Consider the following 13,880-nt stretch of genomic DNA (forward strand, 5'->3'; position numbering starts at 1 on the left):
ACAGTTAGCAAGGACCATCCCCTAGAATTCTGTTAGAGAGCCAGAGTGACAGAAGACATCCCTAAACCCAGGACAGAAGACTAGTTGTCCCCTTCTGTCCTTAAGGAGGTGTCCCAAAGACCCTTCTAGTACCAACAGCCTCTGTGTCTGCGATTCAGCACCACTAGGGGCAGGACAGAGGGAAGAATGGAGGTTAGACAGCAGGAAGGACTTCCCGACAAGCAGTGGGAGGGTGAGGAGACCCCAGCTTCTCCCAGCAGTCCTCCAGGCCCCTCTGTCAGGGATGGGGGTGGAGGGGCAGGAGTGGGGGGCACTCAGCAGCTGGGTAATTAGCCATCACTCTCAGGCCCTGCGGGGAGGGGCTGGCTGGACTGAGAAAGCAACGCAAAGTGACAGGGGTGGTTTTGACACGCGGTGGAGCTGACGGGCCCAGCGGGCTGGGGCTTTGGTTTGGGGGGGTTGGAAATCCCATCAAATGATTAAAAAATAGGTCAGAGGGAAGAAGCCACAGCCGGCACTGGGTCCGTGGTGAGAATGCCGTGTCGCTTCCCCAGGGCTGTGGGCCAGAATGGGGTGGGGGAGCTGAGGAGTGTTTGCAGTAGGCGGGTGAGCTGGGAGTGGGGGCAAGAGGGCTGCAGGCCAAGCAGCTGGCCGTCTGCTTTCCTCAGCCCTGTCTCACGGGGACATTTTGGGATTCTACCTGCAGCCCACCTCCTGGCCTTCCTGTTGTACCATCTTCCTCCTCAAAGGCAGGATGCTGCAGCTCTTCCTCCGTTCCCCTACCCCACCCACAACATATATACAAACTCCATTCAAGAAACACTGAGACTACTGCCGCATGTGGAAACCCTTCTTACCTTCTAGCCTTAGGATCTCCTGCGTAAAGGCAGCTTGCTGACTTATCCTACATCTCTCGCCCATCTGAACTAATTCACCTGCCGCTGCATCCCCTTTGCCATCTTGCCAACTCTGCAAGGGGTCCACTTTGGCCCTCCAGCTTGTTCTCAGAGTGTCCTTTTCACTCCTTCTCTCCTTTTCTGCCTTCCCAACTTCTGCCACAAATCATAACCACAGTAGCCTGGGAAAGGCAGAGAACAAGGAGGAGTGAGGTAGTAGACTCAGGAGCCTGGGACAGGTTGGTGATCTCTAAGCACTTAGAGATCTGAGTAGGTGGAGGCTGATTGACTGTGTCTGCATTGTACAGGAATTTGAGATTCCTGGTAGTGTTCCCCCTATTTAGGCAGTTTAGAGCCACCTCCCACCTCCTCTACTGAAGACTGGGACATTCCTTCAGCTGTCTTCCCACAACCCCTTAAATTGCAGCTTAATCCCATTTCCTTTTCTGAGGTCACTGAAACTCATGGAGAGATTAGCACCTGAAATCTGGGAGTGGAACAGAGGCTTGGCATCCACATGCCACAACTACCTTCCTTATAAATCCTAGGCACAGGCAGAAATCAGGCAGGCAACCAGCGTCTGAAGCAGAGGGACAAACTCGGCATTAGGCTTCCAGCAGTGCTGTCTCCAGCTGAGCGGGCACCTGGGTCCCAGCCACTGGAATGGAGGACACCCAAGGCCATGTTGGCGTGAAAATGGATTGGCTAGGTCTGACCTTGAGTTTAACCCCACTTACCACCCCAGACACAGATCCGCTCTGACATACAAGTCTGAGATTTCCCCGGGAGCCTGCTGTTTGCTGCTTGCCCCGCTCAGTTTCCCAGGAAGTGTCAGAAGGCGTCCAGCCTATCTCCTCCCACCAGGGCCATGGGCAGCTGGCTGGACTGACCTGGGCACTGAGAAGCACCCTGGACCCACATCTCTGGCCACAGGGGACATAACGCTGGCATGGCTGTCTAGCGTTGCCCCCTCTCCTTGCTCATCTCCGTTTCTTTCCAATCACTGGCATCAGAACCTGACATTCTGTGAGTTGGGAAAGGATGGTTATGGTCAGGCAAGTTCTTAGCAACTGGACCAGTAACTGGGAATTGAGATACTGACCTCATCGCCTTGCATTTCACACACATGCACACACTGAACTGGGGCCACCACCCGGCACCCAGGGTCCTGCAAATGGGCAGTGGGACATGGGGTTCCCAGGCTCCCATGCACAACCCTGGATGTTGCCAAATCTAGCTTGTACTTTGTCTCAATCCTCGACTCCCAGTGAGTTTGGAAACTGTAAAAGCCCCACTTCTTCCTAATTAACCTCCTCCTCCCATCACCACTCTGGGCTGAGGGGTAAAGGACGAGATAAGAGAATATCCCGGCCGGGCATAATGGTTCATGCCTGTAATCCTAGCATTTTGGGAGGCCAAGGTGGCCAGATCACTTGAGGTCAGGAGTTCAAAACCAACCTGGCCAACATGGTGAAACCCCATCTCTACTAAAAATACAAAAAAAAGACTATCTGGTCGTGGTGGCAGGTGCCTGTAATCTCAGCTACTGGGAAGCTGAGGCAGGAGAATTGCTTGAACCCGGGAAGTGGAGGTTGCAGTGAGCTGAGATTGCACCACTGCACTCCAGCCTGGGCAACAGAGAGAGACTCTGACAAAAAAAAAAAAAAAGAAAAAGAACATCCCCAGGCAACTCATACCCCTTTATTTCTTTTCTTTCTTTCTCTCGCTCTCTCTTTTTTTTTTTTTTGGTTAAGACTAGTCAATATACCTTTGATTTCATTAGACTTCACAATGGTGTGAAGGCAACTGGGTGGGAACCATTATTCCCATTTTACAGACAAGGAAACTGAGATATAAAAAAGTTAAGTATCAGCCGGACACGGTGGCTCATGCCTGTAATCCCCGCACTTTGGGAGGCCGAGGTGGGAGGATCACAATGTCAGGAAATTGAGACCATCCTGGCCAACATGGTGAAACTGTCTCTACTAAAAATACCAAAATTAGCTGGTGTGGTGGCGTGCACCTGTAGGCCCAGCTACTCAGGAGGCTGAGGCAGGAGAATCGCTTGAACCAGTGAGTTGGAGGTTGCAGTGAGCCAGGATTGCACCACTGCACTCCAGCCTGGTGACAGAGCAAGACTCCATCTCAAAAAAAAAAAAAAAAAAAATTAAGTACAGGCTCACACCTGTAATCCCAACACTTTGGGAGGCTGAGGTGGGTGTATCACTGTAGGTCAGGAGTTCAAGATCAGGCTGGCCAATATGGCGAAACCCCGTCTCTACTAAAAACACAAAAATTAGCCAGGCATGGTGGCACATGACTGTAATCCCAGCTGCTAAGAGGCTGAGACAGGAGAATTGCTTGAACCCAGAAGGCAGAGGCTGCACTGAGCCGAGATCGTGCCATTGCACTCCAGCCTGGGCGACAGACAGAAATTCTATCTCAAAAAAAAAAAAAAAAAAAAAGAAAGAAAGAAAAGTTAACTATCTTGTCAAGATCACACAGCTGGTGACCTAACGAACACTTAGGCTTATACTGTGCACCTTCCTCAGTGGAGCCTCCCACACCTGTGTGAAGAGGACACTATTGCTCCCATTTTGTAGATGAGAAGCTGGTGCTCAGAGAGGTAACACAATTTTCCCAGGCTCTCAGTTATTTTTATCCCCTGACTCTCTCTCCTTATAAGGTACCCAACCCAACCCTGGCTGAGTCCTTCTCCTCATTCCCTCTGGAGAAAGGCAAGCCGGAAGGGCCCCCTATGTCAACCAGAGAGTGTTCCCCTATGTTTTGGGAAGTCATCCTGGTGTCCTAACTGACATTACCCTTGCCTCAACCCAGGCCTCTTCTCACCTCTTCTGGTGTCCTTTCTGTCTGATGATCCTGCAGAACCGGACCCCATTACTCAGCAAATCCCATCCCGCAGATGGGGTAGGAGTGTGGGAAGCAGGACTGAGAGACTGAAAGGGGCAGGGACTGGCTTTGTCACACAGCCACTGTGGCAGTGGAGGAAGATGAGTCCAGATGGGAAGGACCCAGGAGTCCTGGTTTCCAGGTGGAGTGAGAGGCAGGAGCCTTCCTCACGTCTCCAAACTCCCTGCCCCAGGCAACGGAGCCCACTGCCAGTCATCCAAGCTGTTAGGTGTTTCTGCCTGAGGAGGGAAGGGGCCTGGGCAGCTCCTAGAATGGGAAGAGGATGCCACTGGGCATGAGCCCTGCCAGGCAGTGCTGCCTCGGTCTTTCTGCCCATGCCCAAGTTCATCACACCTTCGGCTCTGCCCTCCTGCTAATCAAACCTGTACTCTTCTCCCTCTTGCTTCTCACCTTGGGACACGTGAGCCAGTGGCCAAGAGTGAGGCAGCAGAGCCAAGTGGAGCCACCAGCTGCTCCATCCCCTCCATGCCAGCCAGACTGCCTGGGATTCTGGGGACCCCTGTATGCCCCTGCTGCAGCCTCAGCAGTAGCTTTGTCGACAGCTCTTAGGAGCTCCTGTTCCGGGTTGAAAGTGAGGAGGGGGCTTTCCTTGACAACAAACAGGGAGAATGAGGGGCTCCACGCCCTAGCCCCAGGCTCTTCTTACGATCTAACCCCTGGGGCAGGCCCTTCTTCTGGAATAAACCCAGGGAAGACTTCCAAAAAGATCGCCTGAGGCAGAGTCCCTTTCTTGCCCCAGGGTATAAGTTCTTCTTCTAGTCTAACCTTGATCCCTTGCAAAGGGGTGGAAGGGGACAGAGATGAATTGCAGTTTCTTATAAACCTGGTGGCTTCTAGTTCCCCGACGACAATACAGCGGAGGAGCCCTGTGGTTCTGGCTCTGAGTCAGGCCCCATCGCCCGGGCGTCCCCAGTGCCATCTCCCTCCGCCCCGCCCCGGACTGGAAAATCAGGCTCATGCCTCTGCCGAGAGTCAGTGCTTCCCCTGCTTCCCCTCACCATCTCGCTTTCCCCTAAAGGGAGGTGTTTCCTCGAAGCAGGGAAAAGTCAAGGGGGCAGAGACCTCACCAGCCACCGGGAGGCGGCACTCGGTAGGCACGGGCATGGGGTAGGGGTGGGGCGACCCTGTCTTCCTGTCCCTTCCCCCTCCACCACTCCAGCCCGGCTCCCCTGTCCTGCTCTTCCAGCCGGCTGCATGTGTGCGTGTGCACACACACTTAACACACGTGTGTGGTGTGTGTGGGGGGGGCCTCTAGCGCCCGAGGGAGAGGGCGGGAGGAGGAGGGGAGGTGTCATGCCTCTGATACGCCTATGAGTGACACAAACTTTTTCCACACATATGTTCTTCACATGTTCTGGGTCTGCACGTGCTCACCATGCCTCCCGAGTCATAAGTTTGATGGCGTCCCCCTCCCCGGCTTGGCATTGATCCCTGGGTATTAAGCAGATTCCCTCCGCCTCCCTGTGAGGAGACCCGCCCACCTCAGGAGGGACAGGTTGGGGATTCAGGAGTCTCTGAGGATACCGGCACCTCCCTCTCAGAAAACCGGCCCCTCCTCCCAGCAGAGGACCCTCAGTCTGGTGGGGGCAGGTCACAGACGTGCCGTGCAGACCCTCAACCTTCCTACCTGTTTGAGGGCTCAAAGAGATATCAGAACCCCACCCCTAGACCCTGGATGTAGGTGGGAGAGTTTGGGGAGGGTCTCGCCCCTTGGGGAAATGGAACCTGGCAGAAATTGAACCTGGCAGTTAGGAAGGTCTGGGTCAGCAATCAGAAGAACTCACATGCACCTGGCTGTCAGGGGTGGGGGGAGTATGAGGGAGCCTAAACAGAAAGTGAGCAGGACAGAGGGAGAAAGAAAGAGAGAGAAAGAAAGAAACTGAGACCACGGGCAGTCAGAAAGAGAGGGGAGGGCAGCGCGCTGGAGGTGGGCGGGACCTTCTGGACGGCAGGGCAGCGCGGTGAGGGGCCTGCGGGTCTAGGAAGTGGTTGTCTTTTCCCTTTCTTCTCTGGCATCGCAGATACGTGAAAGGTCAGTGCTGAGAGAATCCAAGCCTTTCTTCTCAAGAAGGAGAAATCGAGTCTTCTTTCGAGCAAGACGGCTCAGAGCCACTAAAAGGGAACACAGAACCCTGTAGAGCCCACTCTCCTGCCTCCCAGGTTGTGAATTTTCTAACCCCAGAGGGAATCAGGAGGACCCAGCACCTGGGATGTTCAGCACAGCAGGGGCAGTTCCAGCACTCTCTGCAGCTCAAGCAGCTGGGCTGCCTAGCTGGTGCCAGGCCCTGCCCAAGGGATCCATGGTACCCAGTCCCACCAGCAGCATCAGCAGCTTAGCTATCCCGAGAACTGGGACCAGAAAATGCATGTTGAAAGGAGACTCTTTTGATGACCCAGGCGTCCTCCACCCCAACCCCTCCCCACTCCAAGCTGCTGGGTGTGCAAGCCCAGGGATACTGCTACCTCCACCTTGGTGACCCCCCAACTCCTGAGCCCGCAGACATTGCGAGGCACAGTGCGCACAGGCCCTGCCATTTGAGAACTCAGACCCTAGCAAAAGCCTCCAAAGAAAACAATTTTCTGCCTTGGCCTCTGACTCCCCTGAAAATCTGAGGGGCTAATAGGAGGGACTTTTAATAACCCCCTTAGTCATCCTAGGAAGCCAAGCTGAATAGCAGTGACTGATAGTCACCCGACCACAAGCCAATTTTGCGGTTTCAGTTGTTTTCAGAAGGAGCAGCAAAGCAGTGCAGGAGGCCCTGGGCAGAGGAGTGGGCTGACTCCTGGACCCCAGCCCCTGCCCAGGGCACTCTGCCCTAGCACAGCTCAGCCAAAGGCCAGCAAGACCCAGAATTGCACCCAATTTACAGATTCTCACAGATGGGGTTTGCAACAACTAGAAGCAGCCCTCTGTATCCCCTCCATGTACCCCTGGCTACTTTACTGGCAAGGCTGGCTGCTCTCTGCATCCACGATGAGCCCTTCTGCTTTGCTTTTCTCTTTTCTTTTCCTTCATTTCCTTTCCTTTCCGTTCTTTCATATCATTTCACTTCCTTTATGTCTCCCTCTTTCATTTTTCTTTCCTTCCTTCTTTTCTTCTTTTCCTTTCTTTCTCTTCCTACCTTATCCCCTCCTCTTTCTCTCCTTCTCTCTCTGCCCCTGCCCCATTACATGTGTGCCTGGCAGGAATAATCTAGGAGCCACAAGGAAGAGAGCAGAGGCCCCTGAGTCCCCCAGGTATACTCCAGAACCACATCTGTCACCTCCCTCATGAGCTCCAGGGAAAGAGATCAAGATTAGCTCTAAGGGAAGCTTCCCGCTGAGTGGAGTTTGGAATAATCTCAGAAATATAGAATGCCAAAATGTCAGAGCCGTGATGGAAATTAAACCACCTACTCCACTGAGGAACAGAAGCGCTGAGAAGCCGCACAACGTCCACAGAGTGTGGCTAGAACCAGAGGTGCCCACTCTCAGAACAGGCTCCAAACGGCTTCCTTCACTACCCTGCAAGCTGAGAATTCTCTCCCCTTCTCACGATTTTCAGTGTAAACCAGACCCCTTGTCCTCATGACCAGACAGAAGAAGAAAGTAAACAGGGATGGGCTTGGCTCAAGGATGTGGATACAGGTCAGTGGCAGCCCAGGCACAGAGAGCTACAGCATTTTGGTAACATATGGCATCGCCGTGTCCTCTTCCTCCAGGAAGCCTGCTAGAATTAGGAATGGGCCTGTCTCCCTCCACACCTGGTGGCCTCAGCCATGGCAGAGAGAGAAAGGATGAACGAGATGTGCCTGAGTACCAGCCACAGCTCGCAGCCCTGAGTGACAGGGAGGGAGGAGGAGGAATGAAAGGGGCAGGAAGTGGGGTCCGGACAGGAGTGGGGGGTGCATGAAGCTAGGGAAGGGGAGGCACTCCCACGGGGAAAAAAGCTGCCCTGATGAGTCACTGCTGCCCAGGTGCAGCCCTCCTGGGGGCTGCCCAGCCGCGTTTAAGGTTTGTCATGTGATTTCTATGAAGGATAATGGAGTGGTGGGCTGGAGCTGGCTCACGCCAGCTCTCAAGAGCCGATTATGAGTATCTCTTCCCAGTGCTCAGTGCTGAGGTAGCTTACATTGGAGAGCCGGTTGTTAAACATTTGCCAGCACACCACTGGATAATGAGGTCAGATTCAGAGCCAGGAGTGTACGTGTCTTCATATGGGTGCGAGATTTCCATGCATGTGTTAGTGTGCACTATTCTTGGGTTCCTGTGGCACCTGGGACACACCTGTGTGGCACTGTGATCCTGGTTGTGTGTGTTGGGAGGAGTGTGTCCCTGCACGTGGGTGCCCTAGAAGTCTGGTAGGTGGGGAAGGGATGTGCATGGAACTGGGTCGGTCTGTGTGCTTTGTGTATCTGGGGTGATATGACAGGGTGAGTCTGGAGGGTGGTGTGGTGACAATGCAACTGCCTGACCGTCTGTGGGGGACTAGGCCAGCACCTGAGACCAGAGACACACCTCTGAGCTCAGAGGACGCAGGGAGTGCTGAGACCCTGTGCGAAGTCTCACCTTTGCACTGCCTCTGTCCTCAGGCACAACCATCTGCCAGTCTGGGAGGAAGTGGAATGTCCAGGTGGGCACAGGGCTCTCTGATCCCTCATGTGAGTTCTCTGTGTGTGCTGGGAAGACCACAGAGGCCAGCACCAGGGGGCACTGTCCTCTCCCTTCCCCCTTACCCATGCAGGGGTGAACTATTTCCTTCACACCATCTCCTGATCCTCCCCCTCACCTCCTATCCACAGTGTGCTTTTGCTGTCTGCGGGGGGAAGGGAGAGTTTGGCTCCTGCAACACCCACAAGGCCAAGGGCCCCAGGAAAGGGGAGGGGCAAGATCATTACTCAATCAGCCTGGCCACCTTCTCAGCTCTGGGCTGGAGGCCTGGCGGGCATCCCTCTAAAGTGACATGGCCCCCTGCCCCTCGCCTCACTGACTGCCTCCAGCTGCTCTATCCCAGGGGACTTGGCTCCACTGCCGCATTGACCTCTGAGGCTCCAAATGAGGTCTCATCTCAGTCTCCCCACCAAGAAGTCGTGTAGGTCTCTTGCTCCAGGGAGGAATGGGTAGCGGGACCAGAGCTGTTTCTTCCCACCCCCTCTCTGCCCTGGCCCATAAGGCCAGAAGAAGAAAAGCATGAAGACAGGACAGGTGAGAGGAGGTGCGGAGCGGCAGTCTTTCCTCCCTGTACTCTTCCGCCTCAGATCCCTTAACCCAGGCTGTGGCCTGGGGACCTGTGTGTTCTCACGCCTGGACCCACCCTCATCCCTCTTGCCTGGAGCCTTCTGCCACCCACTCGCCACCCACAGTGGGTCTCTCTGCTCACCTCTCTGCCTCTGTTCCCAAGGCCAGGCCAAGCTCCCCAGCCCTAGAGGGATCTGCTGTGAACATCCAGGGGACGGGATCCCTCAGTTCTTTGGAAATGTGTCCCCAGGAAGTTCTTCCTAAAGTTTAACCCAAGGTTCCTTTTGTTGCAGCCAGTGCCCAGCACCTCCCAGGCTGGAAGTTGGGTCTTCCTCCCACTCCAGCCAACACTCTCCTTCAGGTGAAGCTGGATCAGGTGGAGAAACAACCCAGCTCCAAAAACGAAAACAAAAGTCTCTGTTCATCCCCTACCCACCCTGCCCACCCCTGCCCCCAGCCACCACATAAACCCACAGAGCATTGGAGCCTTCATCCCAAAATGAGTCAGGGCCCTTCAGAGGGTTGAACTAGGGTGCAAGAATTCCCCTTCATGCCAAGCAAGGGTTCTATCTGATAGCAATCTCCATCTAGCCTCCTTGGGCCAAGGAGCAGGTTGGCCTCCCCAGTGGGAGAGGTCCGACTATCGGTGGGAGCTCGGCTGGCCTGGATGTGCCTTTCGCCCTGGCCTCCTCTAACACCAAATTTCACTCCCCCTGCTTGACACTAAGGGAGGATCTGAGCAGAGCGCCTAAGTGTGGAGTTGGGTGCAAGAAGTGCTCAGGCCTGCTGAACCGGGCTCCGTGCCTGCCTCACAGTCTGCCCTCCACACCCACTTTCCAAGGAAGCAATGAAAATAGAAACTTACCCCTAGGTCTGAGGCCCCAGGGACCCTCACAGGGTACCAAGAAGCCAGCTCCAAATCTCCTGGCTCGTTCTTTCTACCCTCACACTCAAGGGAACAAGAAGACTTTCCCAGAGAGGAAGGAAGGGCTTAGGGGTCCCAGAGCCAAAGAAGATGCCTGGGAGAGTAGAGGCAGCAGTGGCCCAGCTGACCCCCAAGGAGAGCCTGCTCCCCCACCCCTGCCCCCTGCGCTGCATATATTCTCTCCCCCTAAAATAGCATCTGTGGAGGGAGGTATGGGGGAGTTCTCAGTTCACCATTCTCTCCTTCCCGCAGTGCGTTCACAGCTCTCGCGCTGTCTCTCACGACCTGGTTTCCCTGCCAGGCCCTTCTGCTCTGCCTCCACCCTCACCACCTCACCCTGCCAGGTGCCAGGACCTCTTGGCCAGCGAGGTGGCCTGCCCTCCACGGCCCATCATTTCCCACTTCCAAGCTGTGACTGTCACACCATTCCCTCCCCTCTTTGGGACGGAAGTAAATTCAATCCACACAGTTTGAGCATCAAATGTGTCTGTGCGTCTGTGCTGCAGTCACTGGGGCAGGGGACAAAGGTGTCGCACTGCCACGGTCCTGATCCTTTTCCTCCAGGATCCCATTGCCTGACACTCAGAGGCCTCTGACAGAGCTGGGAGTCCCTGGGGTTGCAGGAACGGGGATCTACCTTTGCCGCCCCACACAGCCACAGTCTCACACTGGACCCGGATTTACCTCATGCCATTTTTAGAATCTCATCGCAAGCCCTTCTGCTCTATTGTGTGGCCTGTTTCCCATGTAGAATGGTCCATTGAGCTGGTTCCAGGTTGGCAGGGGAGGTTCGGACCTTGGCCCTGGGAAATGCCCATTCTGATGGGGAAGGCAGGACACAGACTGAGAACACCGGCAGAGACAACTCCCCAATTAGGTAGAGCTGGAGTCATTACAGCTGCCAGAGGGGTGCCAGGGAGAGGGTTCCTAGAGGAATAGAGTGGGGAAGGCTCTGAAGAAGGAAAGGTCAGGGCTCAGGTGTTTGGGGTTGAGGGAAGTGGGAAGCTAGAAAGAGGTGTCTGCCCAACCTGGAGAGGGATGAGCCACAGCGGTGCATTTCCCCTGCCCAGGGCCCTGCTGTGGGGCTGACCTCCTGTCCCCTGCACCATGGGAGTGTTGGAGGCAAGGAAAGGGAAACTCAAAGTCCCCCCCCCAAGGGAATCGCCTCCCGCCTTGTTATTTCTGGCTCCATTTTCTTGGTCAAGAAGGGTGTCAGTGGTAATGCAAATTAGGAGGTGTTTGAGGTGCTGGCCGACACCCATCCTGTCCCCTCAGCCCTCCCCCTCCCCCATGCCCACACTCACATAGCCGAATAGGACATCTGTGAGATGCGCCTGGTGACTCTGCCCTTGGCTGAATTGGCATGCAGGATGGGTGAAGCTGTGGGCTAAGACTGGGTTCTCAGGGGCATCTGCCTCTGCTGCAAGGAAGGGCAGGAGCCGAGAGGGCCTCTAGCTGATGCCCAGGTTCCCCCTGCACAGCCCCTTCGTGCCCTCAGCCCTGCCAGACCCCTCCCTGGTCATTACATAGAGCCCCATGGCATCTACATGGCATCTGCATGAACAGCGAATGCACAAACCAGTAAGTGCCTCAAGCCGGAGCCCTCTCTGCCGGGCTGCGGTGTAAAGGGTGGAGGCCCCTGAACAGCATGGCTCACAGCCCTCTGCAGATGTGGGTTGGCTCTCAGAAGGTAACCAGGGGGCACAGCCTTGAGCACTGAGAATGTCTCTGGGGTCAAAACAGAGAAAGTGGAGGAAGTGCAGGAATAGGGGCAGGTGCTGGAGGATTTCACACATTTTCCCCACACTACCTGGCCACTGCCTCAGACACCTTGCTCACCCCTTTCCAGCTAGGGCCCCCTGGCCCTTGTGGTTCATCTTTATGTCTGACCTCTGTTCTTCCTGTGGCTGCCAAAGTTGGTCTGTTCCTGTCCTTGCTGAGGGAGAGATGGGACAGGGGGAACTGTCCTGCTCTCCCTACCCTAAAAAGACATCACTGAGTGAGTCCCCCCCCCACTCCATTCTTCATTAGTCCTAATCAGCCGTGTGAGGTGTTTCTGATTAACACGGCTGACTCACCCACACACCCCTCCCCTTGTTAGGATCCGATGCTCCCGACATACACTCTGCCGCACACTTGTGCACGTACACACACCACCAGCTGCTGAAAGGAGCTGTTGCTGTGCTCAGCTGATCGCCTGACACAGCCTGCATGGGGACCCAGGCCAGGAGCACGGGTCTCCATGGCCTGGTAGCTCTGGCTGGGGAAACCCTGTGGGGAGAAGGGGTATAGCCAGAGAGACCGTGGGACACTGGCCTTTAATACAGCATGTGGTGATGCACCCGAGGGGGGTTTGTTCCCTGTGAAGTCGTCCTCTCCCACCTGTGCATGTCTGGCTTTAGGAGAGTGAGTGGGTCCCCCATGTGTGTCTTTCCAGCCTCGACAGAGGTCTTCCTTCCCTCCCACTTGCTCCTGCCACAGTTTTCCCACACTCTTCCCCTTTCCAGGAGCCTAGAGACCCCTTTGCCTCTGCATTTTCTCAGCCCCAGCGTCCTGCCTCCCTGTCTCCACAGAGTAATGAGTAGCAAGTGTCCTTCCATGATCACAGTCCTTGAGAGAGAAGGGATGAGGACTGGCAGGGCTCCCTAGCCTTTTCCCAGCTCCCCACGCCATGTCCTCTCCTTTTGGTGGCAGGGGCAGGGGGGAGGATTAGAGAATTAAAGACTGGGGCACACTAGCTTTCTCTCCTTCCCAGCATTCCCTCCCAGCCCCCAGCAACTTTCCGCCCTGCACCTGAGCCCTCTCCCAGGTTCCTAGAAATCAAGGAGACAAGCTGCCAGAACCTGCGCCCTGTGTCCCCACACTCCCCCTCACCTTGGTGACAGGAGAATGTCCGGGTTGCAGGACACCTGGGTTCCCTCCCACCTTCAGACATGCGCAAGGACCAGCGGTGGTTACCTGGGTCATCCCCCTGCCTCTGCACTCTCATTCCCAGCTATCCTTTGCGCCTTTTCTCAACAGCAGGATTTCTTTTTGCCTCGTGTGTCCCTAAACCACCCTTATTCATTCATGCACGTCTCCTAAGTGCTTCCAAAGATCCAAAAGGCACCCAGGTCCAGAAACTTGGGTGCTGCCTTCCTCCATGGAGATGGAGAAATAGCAGGGGGCACTATACGGGCACCCATATGCCAAAGGTTCCAAAACCTTCTTTCCCAGGGCTATGAACCCGTGTCACATAGGGACGGCTGGTCAAACTTCTCCTGGCACTCAGGACTTGGCTGTGGGTGGAATTGAGCTTGGATGAACTCTGAGAAGGCAGCATAGCTGTTAACTGCAACAGAGAACCCAGAGTGACTGGGAAGTCTTCCCACAGGCGTCTGGTCTTTGGCATTGAATGGGAAGGCACATTTGCCCTGACTCTAGAGCCGAACCTCACACCTTCAATGAGCAATTGCCTCTGTCCTTGTTTTGTTTTTAAGTGAACTATTGACCGAAAACGGCCACATGGAAGAGAAAGGCACCCAGTTGATGAACAAGTCACTGAAGCACTTTTTGCAGACATAGGGCACAGCCCCAGCTGGGACAGAAGTCATGGGTTCATGACCCAGCTCTGACCTTCCAGGCTGTGGGACTTCTGAGGCAGCTGCTGAGCCTGGAACCCAGGCCCTCCCCTGTTCTTAGACCCATGAGGACATGGAACATGGATGTTCTTCCTCTTTGAGGCCCCAGCCTGGTTCCTGACAAGCAGAAATCATTTGATGAAGACATAACTGTTACTGATAAACCCCAAGGCTTTAGAACCTCAACTGGCCAGACCTACTGGGTGGGAAATTCAAGAGGCCTGCTCGGGGCTGGGTGGCTGCTTTATATCTATCTGTTCTAATGACTGCCACGCCACAAGTCATCTGCAA

General features: G+C 55.0%; 1 long non-coding RNA gene across 1 annotated transcript; it reads left to right on the forward strand.

Moving 5' to 3' along the window:
- Window positions 1-7,026: 7,026 nt before the first annotated feature.
- LOC144335639 (uncharacterized) lies at window positions 7,027-10,451 on the forward strand. Its single transcript, XR_013406634.1, has 2 exons — window positions 7,027-7,454; window positions 8,399-10,451. It is a non-coding gene; the product is annotated as an uncharacterized LOC144335639 (long non-coding RNA).
- Window positions 10,452-13,880: the final 3,429 nt, after the last annotated feature.

This window comes from Macaca mulatta, chromosome 16, assembly GCF_049350105.2.
Source record: "Macaca mulatta isolate MMU2019108-1 chromosome 16, T2T-MMU8v2.0, whole genome shotgun sequence".
Classification (NCBI taxonomy): Eukaryota; Metazoa; Chordata; class Mammalia; order Primates; family Cercopithecidae; genus Macaca; species Macaca mulatta.